Raw genomic sequence first — 25,942 nt, forward strand, 5'->3', positions numbered from 1 at the left:
GTAATGAATGTTTGTTGAAAGAACAGGAAATGGTTGCATATAAAAGCATGGTTCTGTCCACTTGCCAATAGGATAGGATAAGAATAGAATAGAACAGAACAGCTTTATTGGCCAAGTGTGATTTGACGCACAAGGAATTTGTCTCCTGTGCCTAAGGTCTCAGTGTACAAGCAAACAAGAAAGTAATATAATCATAAGGTACCAATAAGAGAAGGTAGCAGAAAAGATGAGAAGTAATACAGCCATACTATAGGGGTAAATATCCTTAGACATAAGACACTACTATGGTAATTAGATGTTCAGTAGAGTGAACACCTAACACATTAGCTATATAGAAGTGAGAGTTGGGCATGTCTAAAAAGCCTAGAAGTTGAACGTGGAGGGAATGGGTAACTAAGGAGAGTGGATGGTAAAACAAGGAAAGACAGATCAAGAATGAATTGGGTGCTGAAGGAATGTGGAATGCAAAAGTTAGTAGCCAATAGTAAGGAATACATTGAACTGTTTTGGTCCAATAAAGAAGGAATGTGAGTCAAATAAAAAAAGAACTATAGGAAGGAAGGAATTTAAGAAAAAAAAACTGAGAATGTTATGAGAATGTTGATGAGACCTTCCAAAAGTGAGAAAAGAACAAGAGCAGGGGTGAAATCCATCAGGTTCTGACAGGTTCTGGAGAACCAGTAGTGGAAATTTTGAGTAGTTCAGAGAACCGGCAAATACTACCTCTTGCTGGCCCCAGAGTGGGGTGGGAATGGGGATTTTGCAGTATCCTTCCCCTGCCACGCCCACCAAGCCATGCCCACCAAGTCACACCACACCCACCAAGCCACGCCCACAGAACTGGTAGTTAAAAATTTGGATTTCACCACTGAACAAGTGACTGTTTATGGATATGGTAGAAACAAGGACAGAAAGAAAAAGAGGCATAGTCAAATACACACACTAGTGCTTACTTGAGTTTTCTCCTTAGTTGGTCTTAGTTTGATATCACTTAATCATTGGCCTCAAGCGTGGCTTTTTTACCATTTAAAACTGTAAATACATTAATTGCATGTATTTCTCTTCTTTTTGTATTTTTTAGCTCATTAAGCTACAAGGGAGTGTGCAAGTTAGTATATTAGGCAGTATCATTGGAGAGTTTGGAAGGCTAGGGATCAGAACAATTGCTTTAGCAAGGAATTCCTGAGAACTTTGAGAATGCTATGCAAGTAATCTGTGTCTGAACAAGTGGTGGCAATGTGTTCTGTCCTCCCTCACCTCCGTCCGAATGATGGCTTAATTAGCCCTCACTATCAGCTCTGGCAGCAGAATAGCCAGCGTATCCCAAGAGCCTCCGTTATCTTCCACAACGTTGGTGAGTCACCTAGAAATAAACTTCAGCTCTTAATCAGTGGATTTGCCTGTTACAAAGAGACACAGCAGCTCTCGCTGCCTTTTATATCCTGTGGGCTGTGGCTCCATGACTCAGCACTTCCTAGGCCTGCCCCACCCTTGCTTCTGTTGTTCCCTCCTCTCCTGCCTACGAAAGCAAGCCTAATTGCCGTCGACTGAGTCTGCAGGCGTGGCCGGGGGGGGGGGGAGAGAGTCAGGGGATGGAGGCCTCGTTATCTCTTCCACCTGGCCTGTTTCTGGCTCCTGGAGCTGAGCCAGGCAAGCCGGTGCTCCCGAGGTAAGTCCTGACGGCCCTTCCCCCTCACTGTCCAAGTCACTTTCTGGCAGCAGGCCCAGCTCGGGGGGCGCAGACACAACATAATGATTTTTTAAAAAACCTCTGCACAAATTTTGTCACTGAATTTCCCAAGAAATGTCATCCTGTTCTTTAAAAGTCCATCGTGCCTTTATTAGAGATGTGTATGAAGTAGAAAGTACGTTTTGTTCTGCACATGTAACAATTAAATTGTAGCTCAGAATTTTGGCTGAAATGAACTTGTATCATCTCAGTTGTTCTGAGTTTCAGCTGTGGGAAATTTCTGAAGGATCTTGTGACAGGCAAGCCTGCTACATGTCTCTCTGCTCTTCTACACAGCCTGGACAATAACACCCACAAATTGTGCCCTTTTTTCTCAGTCTCTTCATTCCCACCATCCTCTGAGCCACCACCAACTCTCCCCCATTTTCTCAGTAACTTCGTTTCCCTATTTCCCTACTTCTGCTATTCAAGAGACACATCAACATCTCTTAACCTTGTCCCATTCCTCCCACAGTTTTTTCCAATCTCCCCACAATTGCAACCAACAATGTATTGTGGTCAGGGGTGAAATCTAAAAATTTTCCCTACCCGTTCTGTGGGCATGACTTAATTGGTGGGCGTGATGGTCAGATGGCTGGGTGGGCGTGGTCAATAACAATAAATAATAAAAATAATAAACAAAGTATAAAAGAACAAGAGGTACCAGAAACCAACTTTCACACTTTACACACACACAACACAACACAACACAACACAACTGACTCACACACAGTGTAAAAGCAGCTGCACTTCACACTTCACACAGCCACAAAAAACTCAAAAACCAACTTTCACACTTTACACACACACACAAAATACCACATACAGCTTTCTGAGATTTTGTGTGTTTGTGTAGTTAGAGTGAAACACTACAGAAACATACCAAATCTCAGAAAGCTGCACAAATATTTTATTTTATTATTAAGGTTTGTGGACTTCAATTCCCAAACTTCCTCAGCCAGCCAAGCCAGCCAGCATTAATCACTCAGTGATGAAATAGATTAGCTAAATTAGATTAGTTCTGTCTGGTGCTGAAAATGAAACTGGGGCTTTCCGGCTGGGAAAAAAGCCATGAGGTCGATCAGTAATCAGGTAAGTGCCTTAGACTTTCTTAAAAGGAGGTTTTCTACATGTTTTCTACAGAAAACATGTTTTTTAAGGTTCTGCTGATGAGGAACTCAGGTGAGATCCCCAGAGTAGCCTTTAATTTTTTTTTTAAGTTTAAAGGCTCTGCTGATCTCAGCTGAGGGGCAGGATCCTCAAAGGCTTTTTTTTACTTTTAAAGGCATGTTTCGCCTGAAGCAAAACCTTTTTTTAAAAGTTAAAAAAAAACCCTCTGCTGATGGTGGGGCTCATCACAGGCAGGGGGGGACGGGGCCAGGGATTTTTGCTACCGGTCCTCTGAACCAGCAGCCGCCATCGCTACCGGATCGCGTGAGCCGGTTCGATCTGGGAGCATTTCACCCCTGGTTGTGGTCCGCCAGCAGCCCGCGGACCTGGCAACCGGATCAGATACTGAGGAGGCTGGAGAGGACAATAGGCCAGTCCTGGAGTCAGGGGAAGGGCCGGACAAGGGCTCTGCATCGGAGGCAGAGATGGTGCCAGGGCTATCTGGGAGTGATGCGTGGACTCTGGAGCCTCCAGAGGCAGACAGCAGAGAGGCATATCCTCCTGTTCCTAGTGCACACATGCAAAGAGCTGCCAGAAGGCAAGAGCAGCTGAAGAAAAAAGGAAGACTCAGGAATAAGGCCAGAAGATGATTGGCAACTCCCATAAGGCTTAAAAGAGCAGCAATGAGCCGTTGGGTTCTTTGTAGAAAAGCAACGTTGATTTCTGTGTTTCTTGTCAGCATCTCTTGAACTTTGTGGGGGTTTTACCAAGAAAAGTCTTCGGCAGGTTGCCAAAGACATCAAAGTTTGGTGATAAGGCCAACAGACTGGTTATTAAGAATTTTGTTTTGGACTAAGAATTCATTCATTCATTCATTCTCAGCTGTTTTAATAAAATAAGTTGGTTGAGGAGTGAATTGTGTTTAGTAATCACTACTTGGGCCTTGGTCACAACACAATGATGTTTTCAGCTGTATTTTTCATCACCTTTCAAAGTATCATATCATTCATATCTTGGCTCTAGGTCCACATGGAACACCTGTACTTCGATTGAGACATGGTCTACCTAAAAGTTCCTTACATGGAACTTATCCATGAAATGTTTTGAACATCCTGAGCATTTATGTTTTTTTCCTCATGTTAGATTATGGGAGTGAGAGCTCTGATGTTCACCTACATAAGAAGCAGAGTGAATTGCTATCAGTTCCACTAAGAAAACTACACCAGGAAATCAACTCCACTAGAAAGCTAAAAATATTTTATTGAGATTGACTATACTAACATAATCTTGCACGTCCGATTGTTCCATATCCCTTCCTCCTTCTTGTAGTTTAGCAAATTGGGAAGGTGTTTGTTTGAAATGTCATCTCATTCCAGATTTTTTAAAAAAAATTCTTAAGCCTTTTTTGGCCAAAAACAAAACAAACAAAACCCCAAAACAAAACCCTGCATATCAGCTCCCTTTAGTGAATGAAGAAGTAATCTTGAGTCACCACAAACATGGGAAAAGGACTTTCAGAACTTGGTATGTTTGTAAAATTGATCAGGAAATACTTGCAAATTTCCTTTAAATTGAATCACAAAACACTGGAGTGTCTTCTTAGACACTCTATCACACATGCTGGTTTTCTCATTTTGGAAATGTAATTTATACGATAGGAGATAGCAATGGACAAGAAACTAAGTGTGATACTTGGTTGGTTTTGCTAAAATATGATTGATAGTAACTGAAACGTCTTAAAAAGAACTGTTTTCATTTCTCCTAAATACTTCCTAAATGTCATGTGCTATCTTAGGAGATATGATAAAAAAATGTAATGTGTTTATCCAAAGAAATAATGATTTTTTTTCTCCCCAGTGTTATCTTTGCTGAATAAAAGCTATTCATTCCCTTTAATATAAAGGGATCAAGCATGATTCAGCTATCAAATATGTACTACAAGGCAATAGAAAAATATGTACATTTTAATGAGAGCCTGCACTAATCTTTCATCACAATGTTTGCTCTTTTTTCTGTTATGATAAGTACAATGTGTTTTCAGTTTTAGTGGTGACTTCCCTACCCTCTTTAATTTCTTTGTATGCATTTGATTTCTCTACATACATATGAACTCGGTCAGCTTTTAGGATCAGACTTTATTTTGTGTGCTGTTTTTTTTTTATAAATAATTTTTTATTTCCATTTTTCAACATCATATTTATGTACAAACTATTATCCATCATTAATCATTAATTTTTATTTATTACTAATTCAGGCCTGCCCGACTGCCACTTCCTTACTACACAACTTCCCTCTCTACCCTCTACTACTTTCCCTTATCCTTCATCCCCTTCACTTTACTACTTCCTCTCCTCCTTCTCCACTCCTCCCTTCTTCCACCCTATCTAACCCTCTTATTCCCCTCCTCCTTCTCTACACTTTCCTATCTACTTTCTTCCCTCCTTCTACTCCTCTCTCCTTTTCTTCCTGAAATGGCAGTCGAGCATCCCCAATATCATTTTAAATTTTTTAATTTCATATCTTCAAAAATTACTGTACATTAATAATCAGTCCATGTATCACTTGTTGATTCATTTTCCCCCCCTTCCCCCCCTCCTCCCCCTTCCCCCCCCCCCAGACTTCCCAGAGCAAATACCGGGTATTATAACCAACAATCACAAGCTAAAGTATACAAAATATACATAACCTCCCACCTTAAAAAAATTTAAAACTATAGATCCCCTCACAATAAAAATAAAAAGATAGGAAAGAATAATAAAAAAAAGAAAAGAAACAATACCAACTTCACATATTACTTATTCTTACAGTCCATTTTTTAAAATTAATCCATCTTCTCAAATTCAAATTTTTTCTTTTCCCACTTGTATATTCCTTCAAATTTCATAAGTCCATTTCTCAAATTACAGTCCATCTTCTCGAACTCAAATTTTTATCACTTATATATTTCTTCAATTGCCATAACATTTAATGTCCATTCTTCTTACAATCCATTTTAAAAATTAGTCCATCTTCTAAAGTTCAAATTTTTTTCCCCGCCCACTTGTATATTCCTTCAAATTTCATAAGTCCATTTCTTAAATTACAATCCAGCTTCTCAAATTCAGGTTTTCATTACTTATATATTTCTTCAATTGTCATAAGATTTAATATTCAATCTTCCAATACTACTCCATCAATCAAATATCAAGCAAATAATCATTTAGACTACATCCACAATATAACAGTAAACAATTAAAATCATTACATCCACATTATCTGAATTCATAAATTTCACTTTCCAACCTTCACAATTGAGTAATATCATCCTATAGATTTATACCATACAAATAGCAAACAACACAAATCCTATAATTTATATCCTAAACAAATCAATTCCAAAAATTAACCATAATCATCCTATTCACATCTTAAACATTCCTCCCCTCTCCCATTCTATTTTCCATCATTTCCAAACCAGTTAACTTAGCATCTAACAACAAAGGATTCCCACTCTTTAAAACATTAATATAAAAATGTCTCGCTTTCATAACTGAATTAAGAAAATACTTTCTACCTCTAAAATTCACTGACAAACCCATTGGGACTTCCCATCTAAAATGTATCTGATATTTCTTAAACTCATCCACCAAAAAAGCAAATTCTCTTCTGTTTCTTAACATTTTAGGAGGAATTTCCTTCATCATTTTATTTGTTGTCCCAATATCTGAAATTTATTTTTATAAAAGGCTTGCAAAATTTCATACCTAACCTTTTTAGTTGTAAAATAAATAACCACATCCCTAGGTACTCTATTTTGTCTTGCCCACCAAGAATTAACACGATAAATTCTTTCAATATTAATCTCAAAATCTTCTGGCTCCACTCCCTTTATCTGTGCAAAGGCTTGCGTAAAATCTCCTTTAAATTTTCCTTCCTATTTTGTTTCAACCCCTCACCCTTATAGCATATTCCATTAATCTATATTGTAATATTACTCTTTCTTCATCTGCCCTATCTACCTTTGCCTTTATATCTTCCATCTTATTATCTAAGTTCCAATTGTTTTGATCTTTTTGAATTTCTTCTATTTTCCTTTGCAGCTCTAAATTAGCTTTACTAAATTCTGCAAGATCATCCTGCATCTGAATACAAGAACTTAATATTTGCAATTGCATCCTTTACCATTTTCATTTCCTCTTCTGCTCTTCCACCACTTCCTTGAAATCCAACATCTCTTTCTCTATTTCATCAAATTTTGATCTATTTCTAAAAGTGACTCTCCAAAAACTCCTGTAAAAAATTTCTTACTTCCTTTTTGATTTCTTCTTTTAATTTTTGAATCTGAACTGAAGAAATTTCAAAGTTTTTAATAACTTTTGGCACTATTTGCTTAAAAGCCATTTTAAAAAAAAGGATAACTTAATAATAGACCAAGAAAAAGAAAGAAAAAAAATTATAAAAGAAAGTTTCAAAAAACTTATCTTCTAAATCACTATAATCCCAAGGAAGAAGAAAAAATATAAATCATAAGATTCTCATTTCTTCCAATTAGTCAGTATCTTCCTATATATCTTCTTTTTCAACACACTTTTAGCACTATTTGCTTAAAAGCCATTTTTTTTAAAAAATATAACTTAATAACAGGTCAAGAGAAAAGAAAAAATATTTAGAAAAGAAAAAATTTCAAAAAACCTTTCTTCTAAATCAGTATAATCCCAAAGAAAAAGAAAAGATATAAATCATAAAATTCTCATATCTTCCGTTTAGTCAGTATGTTTCTGTGTATCTTCTTTCTTCTATTTCAACACTAGCCGTTAGTAAGCATTTCTACTTTCGTTTTCAGAACACACATTCCACAAAACCGCCATTTGCTTTCTTCTCTCCTATCTTCGCAGCAAATAAATCCTCAGGGGCTCACAGTCTTCTTACAAACAGGTGCTAGAACGCCAGTTTCTGCTCCGTCCACGTTCCAATCCATCATTAAAGCAATTCCTGTCGTGGAAATTGGACGCTTCGTTTGTTTGCCATAAAGGCAAATGCCTCTCCTAGCCAGGAGCTTATCAGGTTATAGAAGGAGAACTTCCCACAAGCTTTAAAAGCTTATTAGGGCATCTCTACCTCAAACCTAATTGCTCAACTTTCCTCCTTTGCCCGAAGGAAAGAATCCAAGCTGTGGGACCCAGATTTATGATGTCCTGACAGCTTTACAGACTAGGGAGTTAGCAGCTAAATCATAGCTGCTTCTTCACGAAGCGGAGCCAAAACCGGAAGCCTGTGTGCTGTTGTTTTGAAGTGCTACCTTCAAAAAGAGGAAAATGAAAGATACAGCAAACTACAGGCCACTGATGCCTGTACCTGGAAAATTATAGAGATGTACTTGTAAATACCTTGAAAATAGTAGAATAACTCTCAGACATCAGCAAGGATGTGTCAAGAAGAAACCTTCCCATCTAATCTCATTTTAATTGGGTAATTTTCTTAATAAATTGTGAGAATGCTGCAGACATATCTTGGCTTCAGCAACAGATTTGACAGAATATTCCATGACATCAAATATAGATTGGATGGCAGGACACCTAAGTGGAGATACGGCTGACTTGAAAATTATGGTTAAATAATATTAATCAATGGCTTCCCATTGAATCGGAGAAAGGTGTCAAATGAGTGTCACAATTATTACTCCTGGATCTTCTAATGTACAAAATGGCATTAATGATTTGGATGATGGGATTAGGTGAGCATTGATGCTAGATGAGCACAATGTTCTTCCCTAGGAAACAAATCAAACACATTTGTGTTTGTGCTTTAGAAAGGATATCTGGTTTGACAATAGTACTTGAGGCATGATTAGATTGCTTTATTCATGGCCAGAGACCAAACATCTTTTAAACATTATCTACTATTAAAGTACAAGAAAAAGTAGTGAGGAAGCACCGACAATAGGGAAAAAATCTGGATGATGTACTACAATTAGTGATATAGGTCCAAAGGATGTATGCAGAACTTTCTGTGTCAGGATATTAGGCCACCTTTCCCTTTATCTGTATTCTGCCATTTAGTGAAATTATTTCCCTTTAAACAAGCATTTGATATTAGGTTTTTGTCTATTCCCTGCTTTTGGCTTTTAAATATTATTTTTATAATTTTAATGCTTTGGTTTCTGAACCACAGAATGTTAAAATAATATAACTGAATTCTGAATTCAGTTCTTTTTAATTAAATTTTACTCCAATGTTGATGTTCAGAGAATATACTCAGCACATTGGGGCAATCAGCTATTTTTAGGTACTCATTGTTGACTTAAGTTGATTTGGCTATGGTCCAAATCCAACATTATATGGGCAGACATCCTCTCATATAATTGGAGTTTCCCTTTTCCTCTTCTTTCCTGCACCTTTTTGTAACCACAACTTTTGAAGCAGAAAGGGAGAAGGCAGGAAGAAATGGCATACAATTTGAGTATTTCATTGCTACAACATCCTTTGCCTGGAATGGTTGGGTTTTCCTATCCAGTGAGATGGGTTGATCTCAGTGGTGGGTTTCAAAGTTTTTTACTACCAGTTCTGTGGGTATGGCTTGGTGGGAGTGGCTTGGTGGGTGTGACAGGGGAAGGATACTGTAAAATCTCCATTCCCTCCCCAACCAGGGGAAGAATACTGCAAAATCCCCATTTCTTCCAGATCAGCTGGGACTTGGGAGGCAGAGAATAGATGGGGATCAGTCAGAATTCTTACTACCGGTTCTCCGAACTACTCAAAATTTCCGCTACCGGTTCTCCATAACTGGTCAGAACCTGCTGAAACCCCCCTCTGGTTGATCTTACAAAGAAGAGAGGTGTTTGTGTCTAATCTCCAAAGTACCTGAGGGCAGGACAAGAAGTAACAGGTGGAAGAGCATTAAAGAGAGAACCAACCTAGAACTAAGGAAAAAATTCCTGGCAGTGAAAACAATCAATCAGTGGAACAACTTGCCCACAGAAATTATGGGCACTCTAACACTGGATGTTTTCAAGAAGAGATTGGACAACGATTTGTCCAGAATGGTATAAGGCAGAGGTCTCCAACCTTGGCCACTTTAAGAGTTGTGGACTTCAAGCTTTATGGGAGTTGAAATCCACAAGTCTTAAAATGACCAAGGTTGGAGACCCCTGGTATAAGATATCCTACTTAAGTAAGGGGTTGGACTTAAAGACCTCCAAGGTTCCTTCCAACCTTGTTATTCTATGTTCAGCATGGGTGCAAAATTTATTCTATGGAAATCAGCTGTTCTGAATCTAAGATTATTCTTGAGACAAGTTTATTTCACTTGAATATTTGCAACAATACAAATTGTAGTATAAAGAACGTCCTCAATGACAAAGGAAAACTAGGGGTTTTAGCACTACTCCTTGGACTGCTTAGTCAAATGAGGGTGAGGAAATGCCCTGCAGTTTTCTAGGGGCTCACAAAAGAATTATCATTGTGGTATGTACAAATCAACCCATCTCAGTTTGTAATTTACTAAATTACAGTATAAAAATACTTCGTGACCACAGTTTGATCTAGAAAACCAGACTGTGGCTATTTCCCCCATTATATAATAAATTAAAAGTACCCCATCACTTAAGTTTTGACATCTTAGTGTTCATTGAAGTGAAGCCAGAGTCAGTTCCAGGAGGGATATACCCTTGTTATTAGGATATAAATCACATGTTTAATGTATGTGCCTGTTAATTTTTCCAATGCGATTGCAAAATACAGTAAAAAGCTGATGTTTCAGAACAGGGAGGATATTCATAATGTATAGAAAATCATACTTCAAGAAAAAGCTTCTTTACCTTACAGTACCTCCAATGGATTGTACTGGACCCTGATCATGCACAACATTTTGAGAATTTTCTCAAAACCAGGGTGCAACACATTTAGAGGGTAATTGGGTTGTTGCTTCATTGAGTTAAATCTTGGATAACTGAATATGATGAAGACATAAAAGATGAACGTAGCCAGAATTTTCATTATGGAGTTTAGCTGAATAGAAGGCAGCAGACCCTTGGCTGACTGTACCGTCGTAGAGTATTGAAAGGGAAATTTTTTATTTCAATTCCAGTTGTTTTGAGGGAGGCAGGAGAGGCAGAGACGGAGATACTGGAAATTAAAAAGTCTTTTCAGGAAACAACAAACCCATATTGTCTGAAGGAGTTGTGCTATGCAAACTTGAGTGCCACCTACTGGTATTATAATACCTATTTACTGGAGATGTTCCCAAAACCTTTTAATAAATATCTTTTCCCAGAAATTGGATTGGATTGTCTGAGAGCTTTCTCTGTGATTTATGAAAGTGCTCAAATTGTTTTTTTTTATTACTCTTATTCAGATCAAAACTCTTACTAAAAGAGCCTAAATGACAAAAGAGTTCACTGAAAATATTTTAAGTTACTCCCATTGATTTAGTTTCAAATTTATCCCATTCTTCATTGTATTTTCCCATAAATCAATGTAATGTAATTTAAACAAAATTAAAGCAAAACAATATTACAAGCCTCTCAAATACATATCACAGTACATAGTTGGAATGAAAATTAATACAAAAAATATAAAAGGATTTCCAGTGTTGTAAAATGTTGTGTCCTCATAATTCTATTTAAAACCACCGAACATTAAAATGCCTGAAGAAATAACCTGCCAACTTTCTGAAACTGGCCAGCCAGCCAGATCCTTAAGACCTCAACTCCTATTAAAAAACCTTTGCTTTTCCATTGTTCAGGGGCCCTCTTTCTTCTAAAGAAGGCATCCAATATTCATTACAACAATCCTGATTCTTTTTTTCAATGTTGCACTCATTTCTTTGGGAAAATCTTAATCTTTATTATCTTCCAATTTGGTAGTTCTAAAGGAACACCCGATTATGTTTTTATTTTAATGCTGCTTTATATTGACAAGAGTCTACTAGTAAAGACAATACATCCATAAGTGTTATAATGTTGGGCTACGCTGTTCATAATATATAATCTTGATGATGTCCAACTCCTCTTTCTCTTTCAGGTGTAAATATCAAAAAGGTACGTCATTCCTAAAGGGGGTCTGAAGAAAATCATGTCAACTACAACTTAATATAAGCTCAATGAGCATAGTATACCTAAGTGATGGCTAAACTTTTTGCCGTCACGTGCCAAAAGCGGGGGGAACGCAGGGGGGCGGGGTCATCCGCATAAGTGCTCACACCCATAATTCAATATGCCCCGCCCCCCCATGCATGCATGTACGACTCCCCCGAGATCCTCCTGCCTTTGGCATGCACGGTGGGCCCCCTAGGCCCGTTTTTCACTCTCCCTCGCTCCAGAGGCTTTCTTGGAGCCTGTGGAGGGCAAAAACAGGATTCCCCCCCCCAGAGACCCTCCAGAGGTTGGAAACAGCCCATTTCCTAACTTCCAGTGGGCCCAGAAGGCCTGAAAATTAGGTGGCCAGCACGCACATGCATGCTGGAGCTGAATAGGGCAGCACTCGTGTGCTCACAGATATGGCTCCGCATGCCACCTGTGGCACCCGTGCCATAGATTCACCATCATGGGTATAGTTAATTGGAGCAGTGAGCATGGCAGAGCACAGATAATCTGTAAAGTATTGGATTATGGGTCTGATGCTATCTGTGAAAGTAAAGCAGAAGTGATGGTTAAGATATCTTTTATCAGTTCAGAAACAACAATACTTTCCTGCCATTATTGGATTGTCAAGATGTCATATAGCAGCACTATTTAAGGTGGTGTATTGCATTGGGGACAATGGGTAGAAGGATCTGTGACGTATTTGGACAAATTTTTGTTAATAGATTCCTTTAAATATTCCTGAGTATTGACTTGGTGCAGCTGATGGGAATAGGGACAATGTCTCCACCCTCTGGATGGATGGATGGATGGATGGATGGACAAACAAACAAACAAACAAACAAACAAACAAACAAACAACAAACAAACAAACAAACAAATCTGTTAGGTTACTCTCTAGCATGAGTTCCACCAGGTGTGACTTGGATTCATGTCATACTTGGCTTCTTCAGAGAGCTCTCCGTAGGCGTGTGTATTTGTGTGTGAGAGTTGGGGGAAAGTAAGGAGGTAGAACATATGCGTATATAAGTGCCTGGATCTGAAAATGGCCAGTGTTTTCTTGAAAGAAAAGGTTATATCAAGTCCTCCAGTGAAGGCACTGATGCAGACCTTCATGATGGGACCTTCCTTGAATCCAGATGCTTTGAACAACTACAGACCTGTGTCCAACCTTCCCTTCTGAAGAAAGATTGCAAAGAACACACTAGGCTCCATTTTCATGGTGTCCTGACAAAGTGGATTGTTGGGACCCCTTTCAGTCAGAGTTCAGGCCTGGCATGGGTTGGAAGTGACTTTGGTTGAGCTTTATTTTGGAGAGGGGTGGGTTTCCGGGTCTCCTTGTTTTCCTTCTTGTGCTGTATGATGCCATCAACCATAATATCTTTCTGGACTTTCTGTAAGATTTGGGAATAGAGCTACTGTTTCTACTCAGTTTTATATGGACAGTGTTATTTGGTGTTGATGAGGAATGAGAGGCCATTCCTTGTAGGATATCACAAGGTTTGATATTTTTACCCCTTTTTAAAATATCTACGCAAATCTGCTTGAGAAGATTATTCATCAATTTAGAGTGAAGAGATTGTTCTCAGGGTGAATAGGCCTTGTAAACATGGCTGCTCTGTTTTATAAGCAGTGGACATATGACTTCATGAAGGAATGTGAAGGGATGCTTTGCACAGACTTCTGTTCCAAAGAAGCATTCCTTCAAAGCTTTAAAACTTCTGAATTTTGCAGCTCCTTCATTTGGTTTTTACTTTCAAATCTGTTTTTTTAATGATCTGAACTTATGAATTTGTATGGCATTTTTAAAAATGCATGATCTGTCCTGGTTAATTGCCCTTGTCTCCTGTTTTCCCCAAAATAAGACATCCCCTGATAATAAGCCAAATTGGGCTCTTGAGCGCATGGCAATAAGGCCAAGCGTTATTTCAGGGTTCAAAAAAAATATATAAGACAGGGTCTTATTTTTTGGGAAACACGGTAGCTTGACAAAGACCAAGAGAACAGAATGCCAGCCAACCCTTTTGCTCTTTCTCCGACGCTTCGTTGCAAGATCTTGGAATACATGGCTGCCTGAATGCAAATTTACTATTGCTGGTACTCTATGCGGATGCAATTTAAAGCCAGAGGATATCAATCGTAGTAGAAAGAACAGACAAAATGAAGCATTGACCAAAAGACACCTGGTTATATTTTCTCCCACTTAATGAATTTCTGGACAGAGAATGAGTATGGGCTTTAAGCCTTTTTCGCTTGCACTCTTCAGAGAAAGAACTGTAACTCATATCTTTATCTACAGCTTGAAAATGAACATCCTTCTATTCTTATCATAATGTTTCTGTTTTGTAAAACATTTTTGATCCTCAGCCATATCCCTCTTGGCAATTGCAGCCCTGTTTGGTTGTATGCTGCAATGGATTACCTTTGGACGTCTCCTTCTTTTCATGATTTCATGGCAAGAGGTTCTCTTAACTCGCCTATAAGCAGAGAGCCCTGCATGTTCTCTTCCAGCTTAATTGATAGCAAAAGAAAATTCTGGTAAGTCAGCTTTAAAAATAACAGGAAAATCTGGTCAAAATATTATGTTCGCCCATTCAGATATAAACCTAGGAAATGATGCATCAAAGGAAACAAGGGCTAGCCTACATACTCTACTGACAAGCTTGATGAAGCTGTGGTTGAAGAAGTCACAAATCCGTCCTGCAGCGCAGGAGAAAACACAGCTGGCGGTACATGCTACTTTCTTTGCAAAGGATGTAATAGCTCACATATATAGAAATATATAATCCATCTCTAAATGAAGTTGGTTGTAGCTCAGAAAATCTGAGAGCTAAGAATAATCTATCACTTATTCTGAATAAGGGGGAAAATGATGCTAAACCTTTGCAAAACACCCCAAATAGCTCTTTCCAAGAACTGCATGTTCCCTGCAATGTGTGTTTGTTTGTGTTTGTATCTATATCTTGATCAGATTCCTGCATTCTCTGGGCTTTGTGCATAATCTTCAGCAGGCTTTGGGAGTTTACATACAAATTTGGAGGTATGCATACCATAGCCTGGAAACTGCAATCAATGACTGCAAAGACTATCTTCTGCAGACTATTGGAGAGTCTATACAAGGAAGGATGGAACATATAATTGTCTATAATTGTAAAAAAAAAAAGAGGGGGCTGTTAAGTGTATGCATACATTAGATACAGTGGTGGGTTTCAAAGAATTTAACTACCACTTCTGTGGGTGTGGCTTGGTGGGCATGGCATGGCATGGCTTTGTGGGCGTGGCAGGGGAAGGATACTGCAAAATCTCCATTCCCACCCCACTCTAGGGGAAGAATACTGTAAAATCTCCATTCCCTCCCCACTCCGGGGGAAGGTAACTGCAAAATCCCCATTTCCTCCTGATCAGCTGGCACTTGGGAGGCAGAGACTAGATAGGGGCGGGGTCAGTCAGAATTTTTACTCTCCAAACTACTCAAAATTTCTGCTACTGGTTCTCCAGAACTGGTCAGAACCTGCTGAAACCCACCTCTGATTAGATAGCTATGTTCACGTTACACACTTAAATTATACTGGTTGAATATCTTGTCACCACATTTGCACAGCATGCTGAGTTGTGTCAGTGTTTACTATATTGTGGCTCAATACGTTGTACAAATTCATCCCATCCCTAGAAAATGGATGAATTCTGTAACCAGAGTGTATTGGGTCAAGGAATCTTGCTACTCCAAGCAAATATCTACTTAGTGCTTCTTGGATTCTGCTTCTTGGATGACCAATTCAAAACTTCCTGAAAACCCATCAGTTTTCTAGAACATGTTGGATTTGCCTCAGAAGCTAGAAACTCTGTCTCAATAAACATTGATGGAGTTAGTTTTCCATGAATTAGTTTAAGATTGTATAGCCAACACCAGGCTGACAATAAATCTTAGCCCATCTCTTATTTTTTCCCAGGTAGTCTTCAGGTATTCAACGTTTGAGCATTTCTAATTCAGACCAACACAGTGCAGATTCCCAGCAGTGTTAGCTCATGCTAAGTCTGTCTGCCAGCACAAATTATCTAAACTTAGTACTTCAGAGTGATCAGCTACATGTATTATGGCTTCCAGTGGTGGAGGTCAGAATTCTTCACAAAACATGTTTTGTTGATGTTGGACAACAAACACAAAATAATTCAAAATTTGGGGGTGGGGTGAAAAGTAGAGCCAATTCAAAAAGAAATGTAAGGTTTATCTGAGCTGGATGAAATAAGCTTGCTGGCCCATTAGTAGAAAGTGAAGTTATTGGCAAGCTGGACTTTCTCAAAGCTTTCCTCAAAACTTTGAAGAGTGGATAGTTTTGCACTGAAGATCTTAAATCTTCAGACTTCTTTGTGTAAGCCATGAAAAAGAGGGAAATACAAAATATTTCATATGGAAGGTGGCTTATGATAATCTATAATAATAAACTTCAAATGTCATAACTAAATCAGCAGTTTGGAGCTGCAATGATTGGAGAAGAACATTTCCTTGTTAAAGTTACATTACTTAGAATATTGGTTTCTTTCCCTCTTTTGACTGCACATTCATATATCTTTTGACAAGATGCCACAGAGAACTATCCAAAAGTGCAGTCCTTGTTCTCTCATTAGTTTAGTTTGTGAAAGCATTTATAAAGAACAATGGACAAGCTACACATTTAAATTAATTTAAATCCCAAGAATTGTAAATGGGGAAAAATGCCTATATTTAATTTTGGATGATTTCTCTGTTCCCCATGTTTCAGCCCATGTTATTCCAAAATCTCTAACCTTTCAGAAAAGCTTCTTGTGATATGATATTATTGGGGATAGGAATAAGATGATCCCTTCCTGTGAACTTCTTGCCACTCATTCCCAGTGGTTAAAATCTAAGGTGAAGTCTAATAAATTCTATAGCATGAATTCATGCTTTCTTTTAGCTCAGCATGAGCTGTTAAGGGAAGAAGGACAATTTGAAGGAAATTACAGTTATGATATTTGCTATGAAAAACTAGGAGGCACCACATGGCCAGTTTCATTCTTGTTGGAATTTGTCAGGCATAAGTAGGCCCAGGAGTGGGCTGCTAGGGATTCAGAGGGGTTCCTTTAGCTAAGATTCTGTGCAATTCAGAGAACTCCCAAATCCCACTCCTGGCTGGCCCCGCTGACCCCTCCCCACCTCTCCCAGGAGTCCCCATGTGGCCTGTTTTGGATTCAAGTAAGTGCAGGGCATGCACGGAGGCTTGGATAGGGCAGAAAACAGGCCTACTGGAAGTTTGAGCCCATTTCTGGCCCTAGAGGGCCTCCGGAGCCTGGGGAGGCCTTCTTTGCCCTCCTGGAGGCTTGAGGAAAGCCTCCGGAGCCTGGGGAGGGCAAAAACACCCCCCTCCCACTGTGGAGTAGGAGGCTGACTAGGCCATGCCCACCCCCATCCAGCAACTGGGCAGAGAACCCCTTGCTAAAATTTTTGAAGCCCACCCCTGAATAGAATAGAATAGAATAGAATAGAATAGAATAGAATAGAATTGAATTTTATTGGCCAAGTGTGATTGGACACACAAGGAATTTGTCTTGGTGCATATGCTCTCAGTGTACATAAAAGAAAAGATACGTTCATCAAGGTACAACATTTACAACACAATTGATGATCAATATATCAATATAAATCATAAGGATTGCCAGCAACAAGTTATAGTCATACAGTCATAAGTGGAAAGAGATTGGTGATGGGAACTATGAAACGATTAATAGTAGTGCAGATTCAGTAAATAGTCTGACAGTGTTGAGGGAATTATTTGTTTAGCAGAGTGATGGCCTTCGGGGAAAAACTGTTCTTGTGTCTAGTTGTTCTGGTGTGCAGTGCTCTATAGCGTCGTTTTGAGGGTAGGAGTTGAAACAGTTTATGTCCAGGATGCGAGGGATCTGCAAATATTTTCACGGCCCTCTTCTTGATTCGTGCAGTATACAGGTCCTCAATGGAAGGCAAGTTGGTAGCAATTATTTTTTCTGCAGTTCTAATTATCCTCTGAAGTCTGTGTTTTTCTTGTTGGGTTGCAGAACCGAACCAGACAGTTATAGAGGTGCAAATGACAGACTCAATAATTCCTCTGTAGAATTGGATCAGCAGCTCCTTGGGCAGTTTGAGCTTACTGAGTTGGCGCAGAAAGAACATTCTTTGTTGTCCTTTTTTAATGGTGTTTTTGATGTTAGCTGTCCATTTGAGATCTTGCGATATGATAGAACCCAGAAATTTGAAGGTTTCTACTGTTGATACTGTGTTGTCAAGTATTGTGAGAGGTGGAAGTATGGAAGGGTTTTTCCTAAAGTCTACCACCATTTCTACGGTTTTGAGTGTGTTCAGTTCCAGATTGTTTTGGTTGCACCACAAGGCTAATAGGCTCCATATGTTATGCATTTCATATTGCATGTTGCATGTTCAACCAATAATGATTGGTTGTTTCTCCTCAGTTCTGTACCCCTTTGCTCTGAATTTTCCATGACACCTCTGCTTTTCATTTTTTTTTTCTTACAGCAGCTCAAAGCAGGGCTGCTGGTTATTACTATTTGTTCACCAAGATAAAAACAATTAGTCAAAACAAGACTACAGATTGCTATTCTGTGGATGTGGGTAAAGGATAGAAATTCAAGGGAATTTCATTTTATATTCTGGATCTGACAGTGATAGATCCTGACATGATGATGTCAGAGTTCATATATTTTAATTCCAAATGTTTCTATATTGCCCATATCAAACAACTTTTGGTGCTTTACAATAAACCTTCAGCAATCAGCTTCTCATTGCCCAGTTAGAAAATGCCATTTATATTACCGTATCTTGTTGTTAGTTGCAAAGTCGTGTCTGACCCATCGTGACCTCATGGACAACATTCCTCCAGGTCTTCTTGTCCTCTGCCATCCTCTGGAGTCCATTTAAGCTCATGCCTACTGCTTCAATGATTTCATCCAGCCACCTCGTTCTCTGTCGTCCCCTTCTTCTTTTGCCCTCAATCTTTCCCAGCATTAGGCTCTCCTCCAGTAAGTCCTTCCTTCTCATTAGGTGGCCAAAGTATTTAAGTTTCATATTCAGGATCTGGCCTTCTAAAGAGCAGTCAGGGTTGATCTCCTCTAGGACTGACTGGTTTGATTGCCTTGCAGTCCAAGGGATCTCAGGAGTCTTCTCCAGCAGCATAGTTCAAAGGCCTCAGTTCTTTGGCACTCAGCCTTTCTTATGGTCCAACTTTCACAGCCATACATTGCAACTGGGAAAACCACAGCCTTGACTATACGCACTTTTGTTGGCAGAGTGATGTCTCTGCTTTTTAGTAAGCTGTCTAGATTTGCCATAGCTTTCCTCCCCAGGAGCAAGCATCTTTTAATTTCTTGGCTCCAGTCTCCATCTGCAGTGATCTTGGAGCCCAGGAAAATAAAATCTGTCACTACCTCCATTTCCTCCGCATCTATTTGCTAGGAACAAAAAGCCAATTGAGAGGGTAGAATGGGTTGGATGCTAATACTTATTATACATGATGATTTATTTAGCACATTTATAAAGCCACCCATCTTCTAACTCTGGACAGTTCTCAATCAAAAGTTAGAACAACTTGTAAAACCATTTTAAAACTAAAAACTAAACAGATTAAAACATGAGAAACAAAAAAGATTGGCGCCCAGTCAAACTTCCAATGGGTAATTATCCAATTCTATTTCAGTGCTTGGAGGAAAAGCCAGCTCTTCAAAGACATTAAAGGCCTGCTGAATTCAGGGGGCAGTGAGTGTTCCATAAGGCAGAGATTGCCACTGAAAAGGCAGGTTTCCTAGCTCCCGTCAGCTGATAGTATAGATAAACTTACTTCCCTTTTGGAGTGAAGTGATATAGCTGTCAGGTTCCAAAAAAACACCCCCAACGAAATAAAATTCCAATGCAATAAGTTCCACTTTATTAGAGATATCATGTTGGGACATCTGGGAAAACCCTAATCTGAAGGCTTCCAGGTTTTCCCCACCTAGTTGAAAGTTCACAACTCTGCTCAGCACCCACGTTCATCACACGATCCAATCCATTCTTCAAATGCACCTAGAGACAATCCCCAGTCACTCCTATCCAGGTGCAGGCAAACGTCCTTGACTCCCAGAATAAGGAATGTTGTTATGGCTAAGCTTCCACCGCTCCAACAACCCCACCTCCCAATTTCCCAGGCTAAAATATGTGGCAATGAGGAAGCTAAAAAAAAAAAGGCTTCTAGACTGACAATAGTTTTTTTTTTCTGAGAAGAATATCTAAGGAGCTGAAAGAGGCCTACTCTGCTCATGGCTGCCAACTAGATTTTTGTTGGTTGCTTTTACTTTGCAGAAATGTACGATATACTTTGTATTTGTGCCTCATCATATATTTTGTTAATATATTGAATTAATTTAATATATTTTTTTAAATGTTCGATTCTTCCGAAACTGACATATTTCATCATTTCAAATGGGTTTAAATCTGAATAAAAGAACTCTGAGAAGTTTATATTCCACTTCAATTTATATTTGTTACACTTAATTGGTTTGGCCTATGCTGTATTTAAATAAAAATATTTGGAGAACTTTGAGTAGCTTACATACAGTAGCTTAATTAAAATGAAGGGGCCATTTTCATGGTTCATTCACTTCAAGTCGCTTTCAATATTTTTCTTGTTAAATATCTTTTAATATGAATTCTGGGCTGCCTCTTCTACCCCCACATCGTTGTACCAAAAATAACTATTCAATTCAATGGGATATTCATGGCATTGGTGCGGTTTAATGACAGCTCATAAAATTTACAACCACTTTTGCTCAAGTGATGCCTGTTTCATGTTTCTGAACTGTATGTATTCAGAGACTAAATACCAAATGGAAAATACAGATAAGGAAAGATGAGAAGCTGGAAGATTAAACTAATGCAGGTGCTACCATTTATAGAAGGAGATATAAATTTAGAAATATACTTTAGGGAGAAACTCTTAAACAATACAAATAATCATAGGTCACTTTTATGCCATTTAAGAACGGTTTCTGGAATTGGGTATATCTAGTTTAATGAAAATAAGGATTAGGGGTGATATGATAGCAGTGTTCCAATATCTCAGGGGTTGCCACAAAGAAGAGGGAGTCAAGCTATTTTCCAAAGAACCTGAGGGCAGAACAAGAAGCAATGGATGGAAACTAATCAAGGAGAGAAGCAACCTAGAACTAAGGAGAAATTTCCTGACAGTTAGCATAACCTCTGAAACTGTTCCACTAGAGTTGTGATCAAAGAAACTTCTTTTGCAGAAGAACAATTTCTGGAACAATTAATCAGTGGAACAACTTGCCTCCAGAAGTTGTGAATGCTCCAACACTGGAAGAGATTTTAAAAAAGAGATTGGACAACCATTTGTCTGAAATGGTATAGGGTTTCCTGCCTGGGCAGGGGGTTGGACTGGAAGACTTCAACTCTTATTCTGTTCTGGTCTATTGCTCTAACTAGATTTAATTTGAAATTATAATTCTTAATTACACTGTTGCTAGTCTTATCATTATCATCAAACTGCTGTTCATGTTATGTAGAATAACATAAGGAAAGCAAATATTTATTCGGAGGGTTGAAAGTTTTGACCTAGGCAGATAAAGGTCAAGTCACCTTCAAGCCAAGTCTGACACTTAGTAACTTTATGAACCCAGATAACAGTTTTCCTGACACAAAACAAACTTACAGCTGTAGGATTTCCTGGAACTCTTTTATCCATGTAACAACCAGTTCCAACACTAGACCAGCCAAAATTAGTTAGGTACTGTTATTTCCCATAACCTCTGAAACTGTTCCACTAGAGTTGTGATCAAAGAAACTTCTTTTGCAGACGAACAATTTCTGGAACAGTTTTAATAACGGAATTCTGCTCTAGCAACTCCAGTAGCATCAGTATTAATTCTTTTGCTACCAGGTTTTAGTTCCACGATCCCAGGGTCTTCTGCAAGATTAATAGAACAAGGGTTTGGGACTCACTTGTAGCTTGCAGGCCAGTTTGGTTGCTTCTTAATGTACCATATCTAGGCTGCAAAAATCTGGACTGCCATTAGATGACAGCCAATATATTTGTGATCCCATCCAGTAGTGGGATTCAAATCCCATTGTTACAGGTGCGCTTGTGGGTGCGCTTGCGTGCACAATGCTTCTGCGCATGCACATGCACAGAGACGTCCGGGCGAGAGAGCGGAGCCTCCCACTTCTTGGTTCGTCCAATACGGGACAAACCGGTAGCAACCCACCACTGATCCCATCTAGTAGTCATCTAGATTCTGGCAGGCCAGATTAGGTATGGCTACCTCCCTGTGCATTATGGCTTAAAGAACTGGGATGTTTCAACAGTTTGGAGAAAAACAAGAGTATAGGCAAATATAGTCACACACATTCCAATTAGTTTAGCTTTAGCAAGGAAGGAAGATCAAAACCACTGTAGGAAAGCCAGAAAAAAGATGTGAAAAAGATGAGCTGGAGTTTGACAGATAAAATAATTCTTATTCAGATATTTAGGGAGAAAGTTTCAAGCATAAAATTGAGCACACAAAAAAGCCCTTGATAAGTTGATAAATCTTGAGAAATCATTACTATTCTTGTGCAGAGCCAGATTAAGGCCAATTTGTGCCTTAAGCACAGCCAACAATGGTGCCTCTTGATGGAAAGAAACTCTCATGAGATGGAAGGAAATGTTACACCTGATAACATTTTCAGACTAACCTTTAGCCACTCACCACACCACAGAAAACTTCTAAAACAATACAGGTTAAAATTGAATGTATGACAAGGTCAATTGGAAAAAAATCAATTGAAGTTGACTATGGCAGTGTAATAGTTAAATGCATGATAAATATTGGGCAGTAATATCTCAGGCTGTTAGAAGCCTGTTATTAGAACACAGCAGCCTGCAATTACTGCAGGTTCAAGCCCGGCCCGAGGTTGACTCAGCCTTCCATCCTTTATAAGGTAGGTAAAATGAGGACCCAGATTGTTGGGGGGACAATAAGTTGACTTTGTAAATATACAAATAGAATGAGACTATTGCCTTATACACTGTAAGCCGCCCTGAGTCTTCGGAGAAGGGCGGGATATAAATGTAAATAAATAAAAAAAAAATAGGAGGAAAAAAAATTCTCTTTGGGCCTCTTTATCCTTGGTGCCCTAAGAATCTGTTTATTTTACTTAATGGCTAAACCACGACTGTTAATCCAAAGCTGTAGGAGCTGAAAATGAAACAAACAAACAAAAAAAAAAAACTGATTTCCATTGCAGGTGAATTCAGGTCAGTGCAATTCATTGAATATTTGCCACAGCAAGTTCTTCTCTTCTCCTCATGCTTCCATCATTATTCAAGTCTGAGGTTGAAAGAGTTTTAATATATTGATAGATCCCCCTCCCCCACCATCAAAAGAAGACCCCTTCCCCACAAATCATCTCTTTGGTGACTGAAGAGACAAATGGTGGTGATAGTGATGTTAGTGGTAAAAAGCTAAAGCTCTTTTGTGTTACCTTGGTAAAAGTGACTAGTCTGGAGGTCAAAAGTTATTAACTTTAACGAATCAGCTTTAATGGCCGTGTGGATACTATATTCCCCTCATAACAAACAGACTGACAGATAAAAACCAATCCACACAAAATGGGGCATATCATTTCTGAGAATTGGAAGCTGAGGTAACTTTTGCTTCCCTTTAAAATGCAGTGTTTCTTACGCAGTAGTAACTTCTAAGACAAAGATAATGCAAACTTCTAGGCTTATAGTAGGTTGGTACATGTTATTATCAAAAGAAAATACATCGCTATTATCCAAGGAAGAAATATTTGACAGGTTGCCCAAACAAATGACTAGAAAACAATCAAGAGAGACCAATTGTCTTGTTTTGATTATAGTTGTTGGGAGAAAAAAGAAGGAATATGTAGAACTGCTATATGCCGAGTCTATCCACTGGAGTTGCTAATCCAGTCTGGTAGACTTTGACAGATTGGCTGTCTGCTGCCGGACTTTACCAGCTGAATATAGAGATACTAATGACTCTTGTATGCCCAAACCCCCTCTTTAATCTCCTTGCCCCAGTGGAGAAAACTAGTATCACAAATCTATACCAAGAAAATGAATAGGCAAAAGTCTTAGGCCAATGAGACTCCACCAGGGCAAAACTGAGAAGAGGCATGACAACCATATCTAGGTATCTAAAAAGAAGCTGGAGGAAAGAGAACCACAATTCTTTTATTCTATTTTTAGTCCGATCATGAATCAAGTACCATTTTTTAAAAAATTAAAAAACTACTCCAAGTTAGTGAAACAAACACATCATTCTAAAACTTAGAACCGAGGTCAACTATGGCCACACTAATGAAATATAAGAAGTATAATCTTCTAGCAGGGGGAAGGAAAACAACCAGGAAGCTATCCTAGAAAGTTAACACAAACTTTCCAAATCTGAAACAAGTCACGTGCTTCTCAATTACTTCTCTGGCACTTTCCATTTGCAGCCTTGAAAACGTGTACTTGGGGAGTAGCTATATAAGTAGATTTCCTCCTGCTCGACCCTTATCAGTAACTGAACGTCTTAAAGCAATATTTGTGTTCTTCTTAGATGTAATTTTCAGTTTTGTCTCTCTGTGTTCTTTCCCCCATTGCTGGAGAGATTTATATGTGGAAGCCAGGATGCCTGCAAGTTCACTTGTCCTCATACAGATTTCTCAGGGACTGCTACTTTTGTTTTACAGAACCATAAAACATATGGGGAGGCACTTGGGAATAAACAAATGTGAGATCATTTGAAGTTGAAAAAAAGACATGACAAATAGGTAAGACAAAGCTTTTCCGCTCATGAGAAATGAAGGAAAAAACAAGAAAAAAATAAAAGAACTTTATATATAAAGTTCACAATACTGCACACATCTACAGTATTGCTCTCTAGTTCAGTACAGACTAAATTAAAAAATAGTTCTCATACTTATTTGCTTTTTCTTCAAGTAATGTCTTCATTATTCTCCTGTCTTAGATATGTTTACTCTGATAATTAAAATTTTGGACTAGCGATTAATCTAGAATTTCCATGGAAAATCTAGCAAATATATAAATATAGTAATATGTAGAAAATATTGCATGCTTGCATGAACTAAGTGCCTTCATTTTTGTGACAAAGATTAATTTTATCGACCTCTCCAATGTGCTATTGGATTATGCAAAATATTCAAATTCTGGAAATCCTTCCCATTGGTCCATTTTAAAAACTTTCTATACCTTAAGACTCACCTCTACTTTTTGTAGCCTCTCCACTCTTAACTTTTAAGATTAAAATGCAGCAACATCAATCTTATTTCCTTTCCACTCTCCTTTGGTTTCCAAAGATTTTTGATCATCTTAGCTGCTAAAGAATTCTTAGAAACTCAAAAACCTTCAAATACGTAAAAACATTTTTGCACCCAAGAAAACCACATTTGGCATTTCTATGATCCCAGGATGCCAGCTGTATTTGAGAATTAAGCTGGCTTAGTTGCAATAAACTTTTATTTCATTATTTATTTACTTATTATTAATAATTTATTATGGTTTGTTGCATAGACAGCAAGATGTTTAGACTGCATTTGGGCATTTTTATCCACTTATCGAGTCCCTCCCAAAGACCTGGGATAGGCAGATGTTGTTATTTGATGATATTAAAGATATTGTTGCAGGATGTAAACTGTTCCAAGTAAATCTGCTTTTTGCAATTGACTGGTAGTGATTTTGTCTATATCTATGATGTTCATATTTAATTTTCATAAAAATTAAATAATAATAATAATAATAATAATAATAATAATAATAATAATAATAACAACAATAATAATAATAATAATAATAATAATAATTATTATTATTATTGTTGTTGTTGTTGTTGTTGTTATTATTATTATTATTATTATTATTATTATTATTATTCAAGTGGTGCTCCAGATGTTTTGGGATTACACCCGATGTGCTATTAATATTGCTACTATTGGTACTATCTTCATGGGTTGTTGTTTTTTTTTGCCACACTTAAGG

The sequence above is a fragment of the Ahaetulla prasina genome, chromosome 1 (assembly GCF_028640845.1).
Source record: "Ahaetulla prasina isolate Xishuangbanna chromosome 1, ASM2864084v1, whole genome shotgun sequence".
NCBI classification, from domain to species: Eukaryota; Metazoa; Chordata; class Lepidosauria; order Squamata; family Colubridae; genus Ahaetulla; species Ahaetulla prasina.